The 20,210-nt window shown below is 37.4% G+C and overlaps 1 pseudogene; it reads right to left on the bottom strand.

Annotated features, from left to right (window-relative positions):
• The window catches only part of LOC117033704 (peroxidasin-like protein), a 144,492-nt pseudogene that overhangs the window by 80,813 nt on the left and 43,469 nt on the right, over window positions 1-20,210 (bottom strand).

Here is a 20,210-nt window from a genome sequence, read left to right as displayed (position 1 = left end):
ACAAACAATCCAATTAAAAAATAGGCTGAAGACCTGAATAGACATTTCTCCAAAGAGAACATACAAATATGGCCAATAGACATGAAAAAAAAATGCTCAACATCACTAATCATCAGAGAAATGCAAGTAAAACCCACAATGAGATATCACCTCACTCCAGTTAGAATGGCTATCATCAATAAGACAAACAGTGACAAGTTTGGAGAGACTGTGGAGAAAAAAGAACACACATTCACTGTTGGTGGGAATGCAGATTGGTGCAGCTGCTATGGAAGGTGTGTGGAGGTTCCTCAAAAAATTAAGAATAGAATTACCATATGACCCAGCAATCTCTCTCCTGGGTATCTACCCAAAAAAATCTGAAAACGTTTGATTTGTCCATAAAGACATAAGTGCTCCAATGTTCACTGCAGCTTTATTTATGGTCACCAAGACATGGAAACAACCAAAGTGTCCTTCAACAGATGAATGGATAAAGAAATTGTGGTATATGTACACAATAGAATATTATTCTGACATAAGAAAAGATGAAATAGTACCATTTGCGACAACATTGATGGATTTTGAGATTATTATGCTGAGCAAAATAAGTCAGACAGAAAAAGTAGAGAACCATATGATTTCACTGATAAGTGGTATATAAAACTGAAAACAACAAAAGAACAAGGTAAACAAATCAAGAAACAAAAACTCATAGACACAGGCAATAGTTAGTGGTTGTCAGAGGGTAACGGGAGAGGGGAATAGTAGATGAGGGTAAAGGGGATCAAATATATGGTAATGGATAGAAAACTGACTCTGGGTGGTGAACACATAATGTAAGATATAGACGATGTATTACAGAATTGCGCTCCTGAAATCTATATAACTTTACTAATAATTGTTACCCTAATACACTTTAATTAAAAAAAATTGTTGCATCCTATATTATTATAGCTGTGTTATTTCTCCTATTTCTTAAGCTTTTAATGTTGGAAGATTTTAGTCTCTTTCAGAATGTTCTATTATCTAAAATTATTTTTTTTTAATTCAAGTTTATTGGGGTGATAATAGTTAGTAAAATTACATAGGTTTCAGGTGTACAATACTGTAAAGATCATCTATATATCACATTGTGTGTTCGCCACCCAGAGTCTGTTCTCCTTACATAACCATATGTTTGATCCTGTTTATCCTCATCTATTACACCCTGCCCCCTAACCCTCTAGTAACCACTAAACTATGTCTACGAGTTATTGTCTATGTCTACGAGATTTTGTTTCTTTGCTTGGTTGTCTTGTTCATTTGTTGCTTTCAGTTTGATATCCCATGTATCAGTGAAATCATATGGTTCTTGACTTTTTCTGTCAGACTTATTTCACTTAGCATGATAATCTCACTGGTATGTGGGACATAAAACTGAAAGCAATGAAGGAACATGACAAATAAAGAAAGAAAAACTCATAGACACAGACAATAGTTTAGTGGTTACCAGAGGGTAAAGGGGAAGGGGAGATGATAGATGAGGGTAAACAGCGTCAAATATTATGATAATTTTTACACATAATTGCTATTAATTCTTTATTTCTACATATTTGCAGCATAAAGGGCAAAGCTAGAAGGGCTGACCTATTAAGTGTTGCTTTCCAAACCATAAACTGTAGGCTGTGGTATGCATGGGAAGCTCATGCATTTATTGAAGGGGAAGGGGTGGGGAGCAGCAGGATCAGATCTGCTCAGAACACAAACTAAATAAATGCTGTCCATTTTGCATGGTGGATACCATGAAAGCACTTTTTAATAGTTACATAGAATTGTATAGTTTACCAAGTACTTTCAGGCAACATTTGTAGTGAGCCCGACTTGAGAACAATAAGATGACTTCAAGCTCCTGTTCTGCCTCAGTTTACTTGTGTGACCTAGGGCAAAACTCCATAAGCTTCCTGTACCTCAGTTTTCTCATTTGTTAGTAAAAATAGTAAAAGCCCATGTGTTATCTGGCCAGTGCTCATTAGTAATAGCCACATTTATATCAATAACCAGCAAGCTCAAAATCTCACATCAATATCTTGACCATAAAAATATTTCTAGAATCTATTCAAAACAAGGACATTTTTTTCTTCTTTTTTAATTTTTCAGATATTTCTGAATTGGCAGGCTAGCAGAGGTAAAACTGGAGGACAAGGATGGAGAACTTCTAGCAACACATACCTTAGAAGTACAGTTAATATAGTCTTCTTTCATCTAGTGTTCACTGTCCTTCCTTTGAATACCTTTATCATCTGTACATCCTGCCTGACTAAGGCATGCCTCCAGCTTATTTATCTAAAAAAGGATGTGAAGGGAATGAAAACAAGACTTGAAACAATAGCAACAAAGCCAATAAATAAAATGGTATGATGAAATGCTCTATTCTGTAAGCACACACTTAGAAGGCAAAATAAATTTCAAAGCCAACACAATTTTCCTTAACATTTTTACCCCAAACTTAATGAATCTGAATTATCCAGTGTCTAAGCTAATAAATAGTTTCTTATGTGTGGCAAAATATTGAATATGGATCTAATATCTGAAACTAGTATCTGATCTAATATCTAAAAGTTAATTTATAAAGGAAATAGAATTAAAGGCAAAGGAGTAAAATTACATATTTGGAAAATCTTCTCAGTAAGGATAAATATTAATTCAACTAATCAATATTTTATTCATATTTTGTACCTAGGTTATCATAAACAGCATTCATTTAACATATATTTGTTAAGTTTCAAAAGAAAAGCAAACAATCCAGTGTCTCAAGGAGCTTGAAATTTGGTGGACAGACAGACCAATAAACCATAGCTAAAAGTCCATTAGATAATGAGGGTATATCAGAAGCATAGGGGGAGCAGAAGACAAGCCACTCCCAGTTCTGCTTCGGGAAATCATGGGGTAGAGGAGGAGAGGCCTAACATGGGTAAAAGCATTTGAGCTGTAAATGGAAATAGGACTATGTCCTTCAGGATAACAAGCAGGGAAGAGGCATATAAGACAGGTGAAAAAACAAAAAAAGTATTGGCCAAAGCATGGGGACTAGAATCAGTTTAGTATTTTGGAAATATAAACTGTGGAGAGTAAAAGGTGCAGTAAAAATGTTGGTGGGAGTGGAGACTGGATGAGTAGGCAGCAAAGAAAATTAGGACTTTGACAGTCACATAAATGAATTTAGATATTAAAGTCTCTAGACATGTGGTTAACGGCAATGAAGGATAGACTGTAGAGAGTAGGGAATGAAGGCAGAAAAACTGGCAATGAGACCCACATGGGTTCAGATGGAGAAGAAAAAAGTGAGAGTCAGTAAGAACCATTCAGAAGGTAGAGGTTTTGGATGGATATGGGGGGAAGGAAGGGATAAGAATGCAAGATGACCCCAAAACTCCAGTTTTCATAAGGTGCATAAATTATGGTGATATTCACTAAGATATTATTCTAGAGAATGCATTACAAAAGAGTAATACATAGAGAAATTAAAGATGTTTGAGAGAGATTTTAGAAATCTCTGAAATGAAAATGATATAGTTTTACCAAAGAAAAGGCTAAATCCAAGAGCATCGAATGATTTGTGAAAGTTACAGCTGCATTGCTATGGGCTGAATTGTTTCTCTTTAAAAATTTATATGTTGAAGTCCTAACCCCCCGTACCCAGAATGTGACTGTATTTAGAGATAAGGTCCTTAAAGAAGTTAACTTAAAATGTGGTCATATAGAAAAAATGCTCAACATCACTAATCATCAGAGAAATGAAAATAAAAACCACAATGAGATGTCTCCTCACCCTGGTTTGAACGGCTATCATCAACAAGACAAATAGTAACAAGTATTGGAGAGGCTGTGGAGAAAAAGGAGCCCTCAGACAGTGTTGGTGGGAATGCAGATTGATGCAGCCACTATGGAAGGCAGTGTGGAGGTTCCTCAAAAAATTATATAATAAAATTATATTATATTTATTATATTATATTACATTATATTATATCATATCATATCATATCATATCATATCATATCATATTATATACCGGTCTTATATTATAGTAAAATAAGACCGGGTCTTATATTAATTTTTGCTCCAAAAGATGCATTAGAGGTGATGGTCCAGCTAGGTCTTATTTTCAGCGAAACATGGTATCACATACATTGCCATTTCTAATACAAGCCAAATAAATATCTTACTGATTTGTTTCCAAATTTTAGAAAAGAAACAAATGAATCATGAGCCAGAACAACTGAGAAGGTAAAAATGCAGAGGAGTGTGGAAATTTAACAATAACATTTTTAGAAATGGAAAGCCAGATAAAGCAGTAACTCCTAAGAGGCTTCTTTGACTCCATCAAAACAAAAAAAAGACAAGACTAGTATGTGTTGTGCCTGTTACAAATTATCTACATCCACCGAAATGAAGAGAACACCCCGACACAATTATTGAGAAATGCTCTGACAAAGAACTAAGAAACTCACTGGCAGAAGAGCCCTGGATATCTGAACCCTGTGTATTGAAGATTTCGGCATAAGGTAGAAAGGATGAAGTTATCTGCATTAGTGTGATGTGAGTTACACCCAAGCCCTTTTTCCCCTAATTCAACTTCTTATTACAATGAAACCCTCCATGTATGTGGTTATTATTCTAATATTGTGCTCTATCTTTGGAAAGTTATTTGACAATTTTTTTTTTTAATTTAGTTTTTCCAATCTATACAATAAGGACATATTACTTATGGAAAAAAACCTGCTCTCTGAGAACTTTGATGGTTTTTTGAATTTCTGGTGCAAAATTGCTGAGATCTTGGGTGAATTTTCCTTTTGCAAGAAGCGTCAGGTTTCTACCATCTTCATCCACATATAAGTTATCTTGTTGCCTGTTTATACAAGAAGCAAATAAAATGCTGAAAAATAGAAGTTGCATGAGAAAAAAAAAATAACAAATATTCCTTAGACATTTGAATTGTATAAGGCATTGTGATTGCTGCTCTGTGTGATCATAAAAAGAAAACTATGTGATTGGAATAGAAATTAAAATCAAATGGCATATAAGAAGATAATCTGCTTCACATAGTTTATTTAAAGTGATAAGGAAATATTTCTCATGAAATAAAGGGAATGTCATGTCATATTACCTGTATGTTTGGCATAATATTTAGCTTTCAAAGTAGGTCTTTTCCTAAAGAATTATTCATTTCACTTTACACAGTGAGCAGTTGTGACAAATTAAATATTATATGTTATGTAGCACCCAGGTGGAAAAGTTCCTTGCTCTATTATAAATTCATGGCAAGAACTAAATTAAGATAAGGATATTAGTTTGACAATAATCTAATTTTCAGATGCAAAATAGTTTAGTATTGTCAATAATAAAAGGAAAAAAAAATTGGGTTGAGTTTAACATATGTTTCTTAGAGATTAAGTAAAGTTCACAAAAGACAGAGATAAATGACAAGTTTGGAAAATTGAAATAAAAGTCACATTCATCTATGATTATCATGTATTGTTAAAAATATTGTTTATAGAAATTTAATTTAGTTGACATGTTACCTGTGTCTCAAGTTTTCAGTTTTTTTTTCTAAATTTTGTTAAAAGTTGTTGCTTGTGAAGAAGGCATAGTAAATTTCAAAACTGTTTTGCTTGTTATGTTTCTTTTATTGTTTAGTAAAAAACGGCTTGCCAGAAACATTACAGCCTATAAGCTTGTAAAATAATTTCTAAATCAGGGACATGTTTTAGAGCTTACATCAGAGAGAATTTAGAAAAGGGAAGCAATGAAAAAGAATAGAAGTTTCCAATGCCAGTAACTTTAGTCCTTTAAGCAGTATGTCCCTCAAGATACCGAATTTTTGACACCATAAATCAATAGTGGCCACATGTCAGCTTTTACTATGGTGCTCTGTTAAGGTCGATTCAAGTGTACAAAGGTTGACATGGATAATATTAATAACAACAGACAATATTAATTAAAATGATTGGACACTTTTTTTTTTCATAGTGCTCTCTCCTTTAAATCCTCATTGTCTAATCAAAGGGGATTTAACTACAAAAAAGTCTGGACAACTGTATAAAGATATAACCAAGATTTAAAGTACTGAATGTATGAATATGGAGCATGGCTGAGACCAGATGTTGTACAATAAGATGGTATTCACAAATTTAACTAGGATGTGTTGGGTGTCTGTCATGTACCAGGCATTATGCTAATGTAAGGGTATTTCCAGTAGGCTGCTCACATTCTTTTTTAAAAGATTAGTTGCTAAGCAGTTGGGAAATAAAATATTTGCATTAGAAAGACAAATTAGAAGTCAATGACTTCTGCCTGGGGGCAGAATTTTGGGGAGGAGGTCAAGGAAGCTCTATAGCTCTTTATCCATTTCAGGGATTCTGTAGTAATGTCTGCTCTACAACAGACAGTATTCTAAGTACTGGAGTCTTTCCTGTGTCTCTCAATCCACCCAGTAGTGCTAAGAGACACTTTAAACAGCTCTGTGTTTCAGATAATATATATGTATATGTTATATAGCTATTAAAACGCACACCTGGGATGTAGATCAGGATTTTAAAAACTTTAAAAAGTCCTTTCTTAACCATTACACAGTATGTTTTCTGTTTATGGAGAGCTGAGGGTCATTTTAAGAATGATCAGATTTGTGTTTTGTGACACTGTGGAAGGAGAAGAGAGAGATAAAGATACCAGTTAAGGATATTATTGAAAAGAAAAAAGACGGATATTATGGATGTCGCTATAATTCAAATTATCACTGAAAACATGAATCTCATCATAGAGTTTTTAAGAAAAGATAATATTTATTAAAATAAGATGATTTTAATTCATGAAATAGTGTACTGAAAGGAAGGCTCCATTTGTGACCAAGAAGGTGTAAATGCAAGAAAGATGAATATGCAGAGAAAAGTAAAAGTGAAATCAAAACCTAAGAGATGTATGCACATGGGTTGAGGGGATTTGGCCATCTTTGGTCTAAATAACTATGGTACATTTAATACAACAGAACAATCTACAAAGGATTACTGAAGTGTGTGCAGTTATAAGATAAAACAAAACTGAATATTTTTTTATCAGATTAATAATAAACGGAACTCCCAGTTGCATGGTTTGTGTTTGAGTAAAAGTTTGGTAAGATTGGCAGGAGGCTAAAAATTGAAAAAGCTGACTTACTGAGTCAATATGTAAGCAGAATTTCAATGAGGCCACCATAGTCTTAAGCATTTAGATATTAATATACATTAATTTTTACCTCAAAACAAATGAAATGAATCTTTGTGGAAGGACCTGGATGTGGCTGTCGGGCAGGACAGAAGGCACATAATGAGTGTTGTTATCCATGCCACATACTTGTCGACATGACTGGAAGAACCAGATACCCATTAAGAGCCTATAAGAAAAGGGAAATCGCCCACAAATATATGGGTCCAACATCCATTTCTGATTATGCACTGGTGAAACACCTCACCTAGTAGAGTTAATTACAAACCAAACAAAATGCAAAACTAAACAAAGGCCAAATAACTCTTTTCTGCCACTTGATTATTTAAAAATAGTCCTGAGTGGGGTTACCACTCCTGGTCAACAGTCTAATTACCTTGCAGGAAAGAATTCTGGGACTACATGGAATATATTTACTTTCCTTAGCCTGGAATTTAAGGGCCTTCTCTATCTGCCTCAATCTTCTTTTAGAAGAACATCCTGGAATAATGCTCTATATCTCTAAGTATTGAACACACCAGGTCATTTAGATACACCAGCCTTACCACTCTCCAAACACACCTCAATATCCTTTGCTCCCATCACTTTGCTTATTGTTCTTTCAGATTGGTAAGCCCTTAACCTCTACCAAATTCTTAACCTATCATCATAATATCTCCTCTGTATAGCCTGTTTAAGGGCCTAGTAAGAATTAATCACTCTTTTGTTTTGCGTTATACCACATCCTAATTAGATTTCATATCAGTACTTATAAGAGCATTTTTATTAAATGAGTTAATATTTGTTAGTATTTAAAAGAATATTTGGCCACTGCAAATAAAGCTGCAATGAACATCAAAGCTTTTTATATCTTTATGGATAAATGTTTTCAGATTTTTTAGGTAGACACTCAGAGAGGGATTGTTGGGTCATATGGTAATTCTACTCTGAATTTTTTGAGGAATCTCCACACTGCCTTCCGTGGCAGGTGCAACAATCTGCAATCCCACCAACAGTGTATGAGGGTTCTTTTCACTCTACAGCCTCTCCAACACTTGTTACTATTTGTCTTGTTGATGACAGCTATTCTAACCAGGGTGATGTGATATTTCACTGTGGTTTTTATTTGCATTTCTCTAATGATTAGTGATGTTGAGCATTTTTTCATATGCCTATTGGCCATTTGTATGTTCTCTTTGGAGAAATGTCTATTCAGGTCCTATGCTCATTTTTAAATTGGAATTTTTGTTTTTGTTGTTGTTGTTGTTGTAGAGTTGTACGAGTTCCTTATATATTTTGGATATTAGTCCTTTATCAGAGGTGTTTGCAAAAATCTTCTCCCATTCAGTTGGTTGCCTCTTTATTTTGTTGATGGTTTCTTTTGCTGTGCAGAAGATTTTAGTTTGATATAGTCCCATTCATTTATTTTAGCTTTTACTTCCCTTACCTTTGAAGTCAAATTCATAAAATTCTCTTTGAACCCAAGGTCCATAAGTTTAGTACCTATGTTTTCTTCTATGCAGTTTATTGTATCAGGTCTTATGTTTAGGTCTTCGATCCATTTTGAATTAATTTTGGTACATGGTGACAGATAGCAGTCTAGTTTCATTCTTTTGCACCTGGCTTTCCAATTCTCCCAACACCACTTATTAAAGAGGCTGTCTTTTCTCCGTTGTATTTTTTTGACTTCTTTGTTGACAATTACCTGTCCGTATTTATGTGGGTTTATTTCTGGGTTCTCAATTCTGTTCCATTGGTCTGTGTGTCTGTTTTTCTGCCAATACCATACTGTTTTGATTATTGTTGCCGTGTAATAATGGCTGAAGTGAGGGAGTGTGATGCCTCCAGCATTGTTTGTTTCTTTTTTTTTTTTTTTTAATTTATTTTTAATTTATTGGGGTGACAATTGTTAGTAGAATTACATAGATTTCAGTTGTGCAATTCTGTATCACATCATCCATAAATCACACTGTGTGTTCACCACCCAGAGTCAGCTCCCCTTCCATCACCATACATTTGATCCCCCTCACCCTCATCCCCCACCCCCCAACCCCCTTACGCTCTGGTAACCACCAAATTACGTTCCCCAGATTAATTTTCAAACCCCGTGGCCATCCTGTGGTCACCGACTGCCCTCCAATCCCCTCACCCTCCCCCCCACTCCCCACCCCCCCCGCCCATCTAGCAACCCTCAGTTTTTCCTCATTGTCTCCCAAACTGTTTCTGATTAGTTCATTCACTTATTCTTTTCTTTAGAATCCGCAAATAAGTGAGATCATATGGTACTTATCTTTCTCTGTCTGACTTATTTCACTTAACATAATGTTCTCTAGATCCATCCATGTTGTTGCAAATGGTAAGATTTCTTTCTTCCTTATGGCTGCATAATACTCCATTGTATAAATGTACCACAGTTTCTTAATCCAGTCATCTACCGATGGGCATTTTGGTTGTTTCCATGTCTTAGCTATTGTGTATAGTGCTGCAATAAACATAGGAGTGCATAGAGATTTTTGAATTGAAGTTCTGGATTTCTCCGGATAGATACCTAGGAGTGGAATTACTGGATCATAAGGTAGTTCCATTTTCAGAATTTTGAGATACCTCCATACTGTTTACCATAGCGGCTGCACCAGTCTGCAATCCCACCAACAATGCACAAGCGTTCCCTTTTCTCCACATCCGCGCCAGCACTTGTTGTTTGTTGATTTATTGATGATAGCCATTCTGACTGGGGTGAGGTGGTATCTCATTGTGGTTTTTATTTGCATTTCTCTGATGGTTAGTGCGGTTGAGCATTTCTTCATATGTCTGTTTGCCATCTGTATGTCCTTTTCAGAAAAATGTCTCTTCAAGTCCTCTGCCCATTTTTTAATTGGATCGTTTGTTTTTTTGGAGTTGGGTTGAGTAAGTTTTCCATAGATTTGTGATATTAATCCCTTATCAGATATATCATTGGCAAATATCTTTTCCCATTCAGTAGGATCCCTTCTTGTTTTATTGATGGTTTCCTTTGCTGTGAAAAAACTTTTTAGTTTGATATAATCCCACATGTTTATTCTTTCTCTTAGTTCCCTCGCGGGAGGGTGTATATCAGTAAAAATCTTACTCCGGGTAATGTCTGAGAAGTTTCTTCCTATATTTTCTTCTAGGTATTTTATGGTTTCAGACCTTACATTTAAGTCTTTAAGCCATTTTGAATTTATTTTTGTATATGGTGTAAGGAGGTGGTCCAACTTCATTTTTTTGCATGTGTCTGTCCAGGTTTCCCAGCACCATTTATTGAATAGACTGTCATTACTCCATCGTACATTCTTGCTTCCATTGTCGTAGATTAAATGGCCATATAGGCGTGGATTTATTTCTGGACTCTCTATTCTGTTCCATTGATCTATGTGTCTGTTTTTATGCCAGTACCATGCTGTTTTGATTACTGTAGCCTTGTAGTATAATTTGAAGTCAGGTATTGTTATACCTCCCACTTTGTTCTTATTTCTCAAGATTGCCTTTGCTATTCGGGGTCTTTTATGGTCCCATATAAATTTTAGGATTATATGTTCTATTTCTGTGAAAAACGACGTTGGCAGTTTGATAGGAATTGCATTGAATATGTATATTGCCTTAGGCAGTATGGACATTTTAACTATATTAATTCTTCCTATCCATGAACATGATATGTGTTTCCATCTATTTATATCTTCCTTCATTCCTTTCATCAGTGTCTTATAATTTTCTGAGTATAGATATTTACTTCTTTGGTTAAATTTATTCCCAGGTATTTTATAGTCTTTGGAGCGATTGTAAATGGGATTGTTTTTTTAATTTCTCCTTCTGATGTTTTATTATTGGTATATACAAATGCAACTGATTTCTGAATATTAATTTTGTATCCTGCCACTTTACTAAATTCATCTATCAGCTCTAATAGCTTCTTGGTGGAGTCTTTAGGGTTCTCTATATATAGTATCATATCATCTGCATACAATGATAACTTTACTTCCTCCTTACCAATCTGGATGCCTTTTATTTCTTTTTCTTGTCTGATTGCTGTGGCAAGAACTTCCAGAACTATGTTGAATAGAAGCGGAGATAGTGGGCAACTTTGCCTTGTTCCTGATCTTAGGGGGAATGGTTTTAGCTTTTCCCCATTGAGTATGATGTTAGCTGTGGGTTTGTCATATATGGCCTTTATTATGTTGAGATAAGATCCCTCTATTCCCACTTTCTTAAGGGTTTTTATCATAAATGGCTGTTGGATTTTATCAAATGCTTTTTCTGCATCTATTGATATGATCATGTGATTTTTATTTTTCATTTTGTTAATGTGGTGTATCACATTAATAGATTTGCGGATGTTGAACCACCCCTGCATACCAGGGATGAATCCCACTTGATCGTGGTGAATGAACTTTTTAATGTATTGCTGAATTCTGTTTGCTAATATTTTGTTGAGGATTTTTGCATCTATGTTCATTAAAGATATCGGCCTGTAGTTTTCTTTTTTGTGGTGTCTTTGTCTGATTTTGGGATCAGGGTGATAGTGGCTTCGTAAAAAGTGTTTGGGAGTCTTCCCTCCTTCTGGATTTTTTGGAAGAGCTTGAGGAGAATTGGTGATAATTCTTTTTTGAACGCTTTGTAAAATTCACCTGTAAAGCCATCTGGTCCAGGGCTTTTGTTTGTTGGGAGATTGTTGATTACTGATTTAATTTCCGTGGTGGTAATCAGTCTATTCAGGTTTTCTGTTTCTTCTTGAGTTAGCCTTGGAAGGTTGTACGCCTCTAGAAAATTGTCCATTTCTTCCAAATTGTCAAATTTGTTGGCATATAGTTGCTCATAGTAACTTCTTAAAACTCTTTGTATTTCTGTAGTGTCCGTTGTCACTTCTCCTCTTTCGTTTCTGATTTTATTAATTTGGGTCCTCTCTCTCTTTTTTTTAATGAGTCTGGCTAAAGGTTTGTCGATTTTGTTTATCTTCTCTAAGAACCAACTCTTGGATTCATTGATCTTTTGTATTGTTTTTCTGGTTTCTATTTCATTTATTTCTGCTCTGATCTTTATTATCTCCTTCCTTGTGTTCCCTTTGGGCTTATTTTGCTGTTCTTTTCCAAATCCCTTAAATGTGAAGATAAACTGTTGATTAGTGATGTTTCTTGTTTCTTTAGGTAGGCCTGCAAAGCTATGAATTTCCCTCTTAGGACTGCTTTCGCGGCATCCCATAGATTTTGGGTCGTCGTGTTTTCATTTTCATTTATCTCGAAATATCTTTTGATTTCTTCCTTGATCTCCTGCTTGACCCATTCATTATTTAGTAATAAGTTATTCAGCCTCCATGAATTGGTGTGTCTTCCCGTTTTTTTCCTGTAGTTCATTTCTAATTTCATAGCATTGTGATCAGAGAAGACAATTGGTATGATTTCAATTTTCTTAAATTTATCAAGACTTGTTTTGTGGCCTAACTAATATGATCTATCTTGGAAAATGTTCCATGTGCGCTTGAGAAGAAGGTGTATTTTGCAGCATTGGGGTGAAATGTTCTGAAAATACCGATTAAATCCAAGTGGTCCAATGTATCATTTAAGGCTGTTGTTTCCATATTGATTTTCTGTCTGGAAGACCTGTCCCTTGTGGTCAGAGGTGTGTTGAAGTCCCCGACTATAATAGTGTTACTGTTGATCTCTGCCTTTATGTCAGTCAGAAACTGTTTTATATATTTAGGTGCTCCTATGTTGGGTGCATAGATGTTTACTAGGGTTATGTCCTCTTGTCAGATCGATCCCTTTATTATTATATAGTGCCCATCTTTATCTTTTAGTATGTTCTTCATTTTAAAGTCTATTTTGTCAGAAATAAGTATTGCAACTCCAGCTTTTTTCTCATTTCCATTTGCATGAAATATCTTACTCCAACCCTTCACTTTCAGCCTGTGTGTGTCTTTTGTTCTCAGGTGAGTCTCTTGTATACAGCATATACAAGGGTCTTGCTGTCTTATCCAGTCAGCCACCCTATGTCTTTTGATTGGAGCATTTAATCCATTTACATTTAAAGTGATTATTGATAGGTACATAGATATTGCCATTTTTAAATTTGTAGTTAGGTTGTTTTGATCTTTCTTCTATTTACAGAAGTCCTTTTAGTATTTCTTGCAATGCTGGCTTGGTGGTAATAAATTCCTTTAGCTTATTTTTTTCTGGAAAGCTCTTTATCTCTCCATCAACTTTAAATGATAGCCTTGCTGGATAAAGCAATCTAGGTTGTAGGCCTTTGTTTTCCATCACTTTAAGTATCTCCTGCCACTCCCTCCTGGCCTTCAATGTTTCTGTAGAAAAATCATTTGATAGTCTTATGGGAGTTCCCTTGTAGGTAACCCTCCGTCTTTCTCTTGCTGCTTTTAGGATTCTCTCTTTGTCTTTAAGCTTTGCCATTTTAACTATAATGTGTCTTGGTGTGGACCTGTTTGGGTTAATCCTGGTTGGAACTCTCTGCACTTCCTGGACTTGTATGTTGGTTTCCTTCATCAGGTTGGGGAAGTTTTCTGACATTATTACTTCAAATATGTTCTCAATCCCTTGCTTGCTCTCTTCACCTTCTGGTATTCCTATGATGCACATGTTGTTGCGCTTGATGTTATCCCAGAGGTCTCTTAGGCCATCTTCATTGTTTTTTATTCTTTTTTCTTTTTGTTGTTCCTTTTGGGTGATCTCTGCTACCTTGTCTTCTAAGTCGCTGATTCGATCCTCTGCTTCATCTAGCCTGCTGGTAATTCCTTCAAGTGAGTTCTTAATTTCGGTAATTGTGTTCTTTAGTTCCAACTGGTTTTTCGTTATGATTTCTACATCCTTCTTTATGTTTTCTCTAAGCTCGTTTGTTATGATTTCTACATCCTTCTTTATGTCTTCTCTAAGCTCCTTAAACATTCTTATCACCAGTGTTCTGAACTCTGTCTCTGAGAGGTTGGTTACGTCTGCTTCATTTGGTTCCAGTTGTGGAAGCTTCTTCTGTTCTTTTATTTGGGACGTGTATCTTTGTTTCCCCATTCTGGCTGACTGTGTTTATTTTGATATATTAGGTAGATCCCCTAGAGTTCTTAGTTCTTGCTAGGTTATCTTATGTAGTATGTGTCCTTTATATTTGACTCGCACCACGTCGTCCTCCTCTGCGTGTGCTCCAAAGGTGAGTCTTCTGTTGTGTACACTGTCCCGTTCAAGAAGATCTTTAATTGCTTCCCGCTAATGAGCAGGTGGGGTCAACTCCTGGGCTGACCTGCCGTGAGACTTGGCTCTGCCCCCTGCAGGGCACTCTGCTGCGTGAGGGTTGACCACCCCAATGTGATTTGGCCTCTATGGGCTCCAGAGCCTGCCGAGAACCCCCTCTAGGTGTGTGACCTGCAGGTCAAACCCGGCTGCACTCCGATTTGGTCTGGAGTTGGCCCCCGGATATGCCGAGTCCCGTGCCACCCAAGCTGGGCCCCGGCAGGGAAGTCCCAGAACAAGGCAAATCACCAAGCACAGCAGCAACGACAACAGCAAAGAGAAAGAAAAGAAAAAAAAAAAAAAAATACAGCCGATAACCCCCGCTCGACACAGGCAAAGATATCAAAGATACAAGACAAAGCAAAACAAAACCAAGCAAAGCAAAACAAAGCAAAACAAAAAGCAGCGACCGTCTCGGCCTGGGCCCACCAAGCAATGACCAGGTTGTCCTCTGCTGTACCAAAGAGCCCCCTGCTTATTGCGCAGGCAGAGCCGGTCACCTGGTGCTCAGAGAGACTTTGGGACTGCAGACTTAAAAGCGTGGGCCTGAGGGGTCTGGATGATAGTCTCCACAAAGTCAGTGCAGCTTCTGCCCTTGTCCGCACGTATGCACACCGAGAGGAGCACCACCAGTCCTTTGTCCAGAGCTCGTGAGTCCTAGGGCACTCCTTCAGTGTGTGTGTATGGGTGCGGGCGGGAGATTTCTGATCTGCTGACCGTGCCTCACAAGCTGGGCCCCGGCAGGGCAGTTTCAGAACAAAGCAAATCACCAAGCACAACAGCAACAACAACAACAAAGAAAAATATCAAATACGTTCACATGCAAAACCACCTGATAACCCCACTCGACAGAGGCAAAGATATCAAAGATATAAAGACAAAGCAAAACAAGACAAAACAAAGCAATACAAAAAGCAGCGACAGTCTCGGCCTAAGCCCACCAAGCAATGTCCAGGTCGTTCTCTGCTGTACCAAGGAGCCCCCTGCTTATTGCGCAGGCAGAGCCGGTCACCTGGTGCCCAGAGAGACTTTGGGACTGCAGACTTAAAAGCGTGGGCCTGAGGGGTCTGGATGATAGTTTTTACAATGTCAGTGCAGTTTCTGCCCTTGCCTGCACAAATGCACACTGAGAGTGGCACCACCAGATACGTGACCAAAACTCTTGAGTCTTAAGGCACCTCTTCAGTGTGTGTGTGTGAGTGCGGGCGGGAGATTTCTGATCTGCTGAAAGCCCAGAGCTGCGCCTGCCTCACTGCTGATCTCCGGGTGTGTCTCGGCAGCTGCACCCACCCCACCCTAGGCAAGCCAGGAAGGGTGGGGGCTGGGGATGGAGGGGTCTTCACTCTCCCAGCCCAGCCGTGCGTCGCCCTCTTCCCGCAGGCCAGAAAAGGTGGTGGCTGGGGGTGGAGGCGTCTCTTCTCTCCTAGCGCAGCCAAAATCACGCACACTGCCCAATCTGCCTGGGTCAGGGCTGCCCGTCAGGCTTCCCAAAGCGTGAGCCTTAGATACCACTCCTCGGTTCAGGGGCCGGTTTAAGTCTCTGGAAGGGCGGGGTAGGATTGGAAGAGCAGGGGGGAGGGGCCTAGGTATGGAGACTGCGCACCCCGTCCGCCGCAGGACGCGCCGCCTTCCCGGCTGGAGAAATCAGCCGTGGGAGCAGGGAAAGAGCCCACCCCCGGTCTCTGCGCTCTGCGCTCTCCGCTCCCCTGCGTGCCTGGCACAGCGGGGCTCCACCGCGGTTTCCAGTCCCAGTCTCTGGAAGGGCGGGGTAGGATTGGGAGGGGGGGGGCCAGGTATGGAGACTGCGCCCCCCGTCCGCCGCAGGGCGCGCCACCTTCCCGATGGGAGAAATCAGCCGTGGGACGCAGGGAAAGAGCCTACCCCCGGTCTCTGCGCTCTCCGCTCCGCCTGGGATCCCGTGTGTGCCCGGCTCAGTGGTTTTCGGTTTTCGCCCCCGCCAGCCGAGGCTCCGCTGGGGGCTGGGCTCTCCCGCCGCTGCCGGCCGGGCTCTCCCACGCCGCCCCTCCTCCTCCTCTCCTTGCTCCGTCCAGTTAGCGTACCCCCAAGAATTTCTTAGCTTCAAGCAATCCACGAATCTCCCCACTATATTGTGTGGTGAGCGAAAATTTCCTCGATGGGTTATAGTTCCCGTTTGCAACAAGATCCGGAGGAGAACTCAGAAAGTGCGCCCTGCTGCCGCCATTCCTATGACGTCACTCCAGCATTGTTTTTTTTGTTAGAATTGCTTTAACTCTTTGGGGTCTTTTGTGGTTCCATACAAATCTGATGATTTTTTTTGTTCTTTTTATTTTTTTAAAAATGCCATTGGGATTTTGATGGGGATTGCATTAAATCTGTATATTGCTTTGGGTAATATGACCATTTTAACTATGTTGATTCTTCCAATCTATGAACACGGAATGTCTTTCTGTTTTTCTGTGTCCTCTTTAATTCCTTTTAAAAATGTCTTACAGTTTTCAGTGTATAGGTCTTTCACATCCTTGGTTAAGTTTATTCCTAGATATTTTATTCTTTTTGTTGCAATTGCAAAAGGAATTGTATCTTTATTTCTTTTTCTGGGATTTCATTGTTAGTATATTGGAATGCAATGGACTTTTGTACATTGATTTTGTAGCCGGCAACTTTACTGTATTCATTTATTGTTTTAATAGCTTTTTGGTGGAGTCTTTAGGGTTTTTTTTATATATAGCATCGTATCTTCCGCAAAAAGTGACAATTTAACTTCTTCATTCGCAATTCTGATGCCTTTGCAGCTTTATTTATGGTGGCCAAGACACAGAAACAACCAAAGTGTCCTTGGATAGATGATCAGATAAAGAAGATGTGGTATATATACACAATGGAATACTATTCTGCCATAAGAAACGATGAAATAGTGTCATTTGCAACAACATGGATGGATCTTGAGATTATTCTGCTAAGGAAAATAAGTCAACAGAAAAAGTAGAGAACCATATGGATTTACCTGATATGTAGTATGTAAATCTGAAAACAACAAAGGAACAAGACAAACAAACACACAAAAACTGATAGACATAGACAGTAGTTTAGTGGTTACCAAAGGATTGGGGGGAGGAGGGTTATAGATGAAGGTAAATAAGATCAAATATATAGTGATGGAAAGAGAGTTGACTCTGGGTGGTGAACACACAATTTGATATATAGATGATATATTGCAGAATTGTACATCTGAAACCTCTGTAACTTTACTAACAATTGTCACCCCAATAAACTTTAATTAAACAAAAAAAGAATATTTGGCATATTTTGAGCACTATCACAGCATTAGGTATTCTGTCTTTTATGGAATGCCTATAAAATGCTAGCTACTGCATTAGTATTAGGTACTTTATATATACAGAGGGTGCCAAACATATATATAGTTTGTTATGTTGGGAATATACTGGAGATATATATATATATATATATATATATATATATATATATATATAGGCACATTTTAAGAAAGGAAAAAACTGTATTAAAATTGTAATAATGAATATATACATTTTTTGGCATACCCAGTATATTCCCAACATAACAAACTCAAAGTAGGTATTATTATACCCATTTTACAGTCCAGGAAACTGAAATTCAGAAATTTTACATGACTTGTATAGTTACGAAGCAGCAGAAACTGGATATGAATCTGTGTGCCTAACTCTAAAACATTTGCCCATCTCTCCTATTACACAATACTTTCTTCTCTTACAGAGTGTAAAACCTACAAGACAGGGAACATGTCTTGTTTATTTACATATTTCACAAATACCCACTTGTAATTAAGGAACTGGACCCCAAGATGTATTTTGAACTTGACTGAATTATACTACATAGGAGTCATCTACGAAAGACAGTTACTACATATAGTGCCTTCAGTGGTGCCTAACCTATGAGGCTGTAAATTGCAACCTTTATGCTGGTAATTTAATTACATAGGTACTTTTTGAACGTTTACTCCATGAAAAGGAGATATTGGATATGTCCATGCACAAGTCACTGTTTCTGTTTTCAGAAGCTTCCAAGTCAATGGAAACGAAAAATTTTGTAAGGAAGTAACTATATGTGAAGCTAGTATATGAGTATAAGTGTTGCAAGTGAAGTCTTCAGAGATTTCAAAGTATGAATTGACATTTCTCAATTTTCTTTGAGTTCAAAAATATTCCATCTTGCTCACATTTTAAGCCTTCCTTGTAATACACTATACATGAATTAAAATCAATTTAACTCAATAAATACTACCCTTCTTACAAACAGTAGGCTAAGTTTTATGTTTTCAAAAAAAGACTTTGAAAAACAACAACATCCATAATGTGATTCAAAGAATCAAAAATGGCATCTATAATGTGCAATTTTCTGTACTTTACTGTGAAAAACTTATTGCCAAGCATGTCCTGGATATGATGCTCCAGTGTGAAAAGGAATGCATATGTATTACAGAATTTAATCTTTGTGTTTGTTCCCCTTTATGTAATGTATCCTATGTATAAATGAGTCAATTATGGTATCTATAAACAGCCTCAAACTATATATTTGAAGCAAATCTATACAAATAACCTTAAAAGTTAGATATTTGTATATATACCTACTAATTAGATCATTTAAGTCCGTATTTTTCTCATCAGGGTAGCTGTGTTGAGGAGAGCATTTCTTTAGAGATTCTTGTGTGAATGTTCTGAACTGTCCTCTACTCCTACAGTCTGTGAGCAAAAAATATCCACATGAACATTGTGAGAGATGGGATTCCACCTTCTTGTCTAGATTATTTATTTAATGGAGAAAGAGAAAAGAGAGATCTATTCAGTCAGTTCAATGTTGCTGTGTCACAGATTTCTCATGCTGCATGGTTGAATCTCTGTTTTTACCAAGCAGATGAGATACACAGCAGTTTACAAACACATACAGGCTCCACAGGGAGAATAATGCTGAATCTGAGTGAGGACACAGATAACAGGATGCATGCATTTTATTTGCTAGTGGACTTGACAATGTGGAAAGGAGCAGAAGCATTGTGGGTGGAATGCTTGAAATTTTGAATTCAAATTATCTTATCCACACCTGCTACCAACTAGAGATTTGTTTTTTTAAAATGACTTCTACTGCATAACAATGTGCATATAGTTAACACTACTGTACTGTACCCCTAAAATGGCTAAGGTAGTAAATTTTGTGTGTTTTATACCACAATAAAAAATATGAGAATGATGTGAAAAACTTTTTTAACATAAATATGAAGCTTAAAAAAGTTCTGTAAATTTCCCCTGAAAAACAGATGGACTAGAAAGATATTTTGAAGAAAAAAAAAACAGTGATATAGGGGCCAGTTCTAGGTACTTTCACTTTAAGCATCTTTGTCTCAGACATCTTTTCCACAAGCACTTTTGCCACGACATTTCACCACGTAACTAATTGGCTATAAGGCAGTTGTACAGTAATAAAACAAAAAAAGATAAAATCAAGAAAAATTAAAGAGGGATGTTTCAAAGGATATCACAAAATTTAAAAGACTTTACTACAAAATATAAACTATTTGAATACATTTAAAATGTGTGTAGATTCATGGTAATACTGTGCAAATAACTGATTTTATTTTGAGGGTTGTACTTAAGTGCTTGCCTTCATTCTATGGAAAATGTGGGTTCAACTCTACACCCTTAAAAAGGGCCCCTGTCCTCTCCTCTTCCCAGTATAGTGTCTTTCAAAGTAAGAAACCAACTCTTGGGGCAAATCATTGTCATCTAG

Source organism: Rhinolophus ferrumequinum, chromosome 14, assembly GCF_004115265.2.
Source record: "Rhinolophus ferrumequinum isolate MPI-CBG mRhiFer1 chromosome 14, mRhiFer1_v1.p, whole genome shotgun sequence".
NCBI classification, from domain to species: Eukaryota; Metazoa; Chordata; class Mammalia; order Chiroptera; family Rhinolophidae; genus Rhinolophus; species Rhinolophus ferrumequinum.
This window is presented reverse-complemented; position numbering and strand designations above follow the sequence as displayed.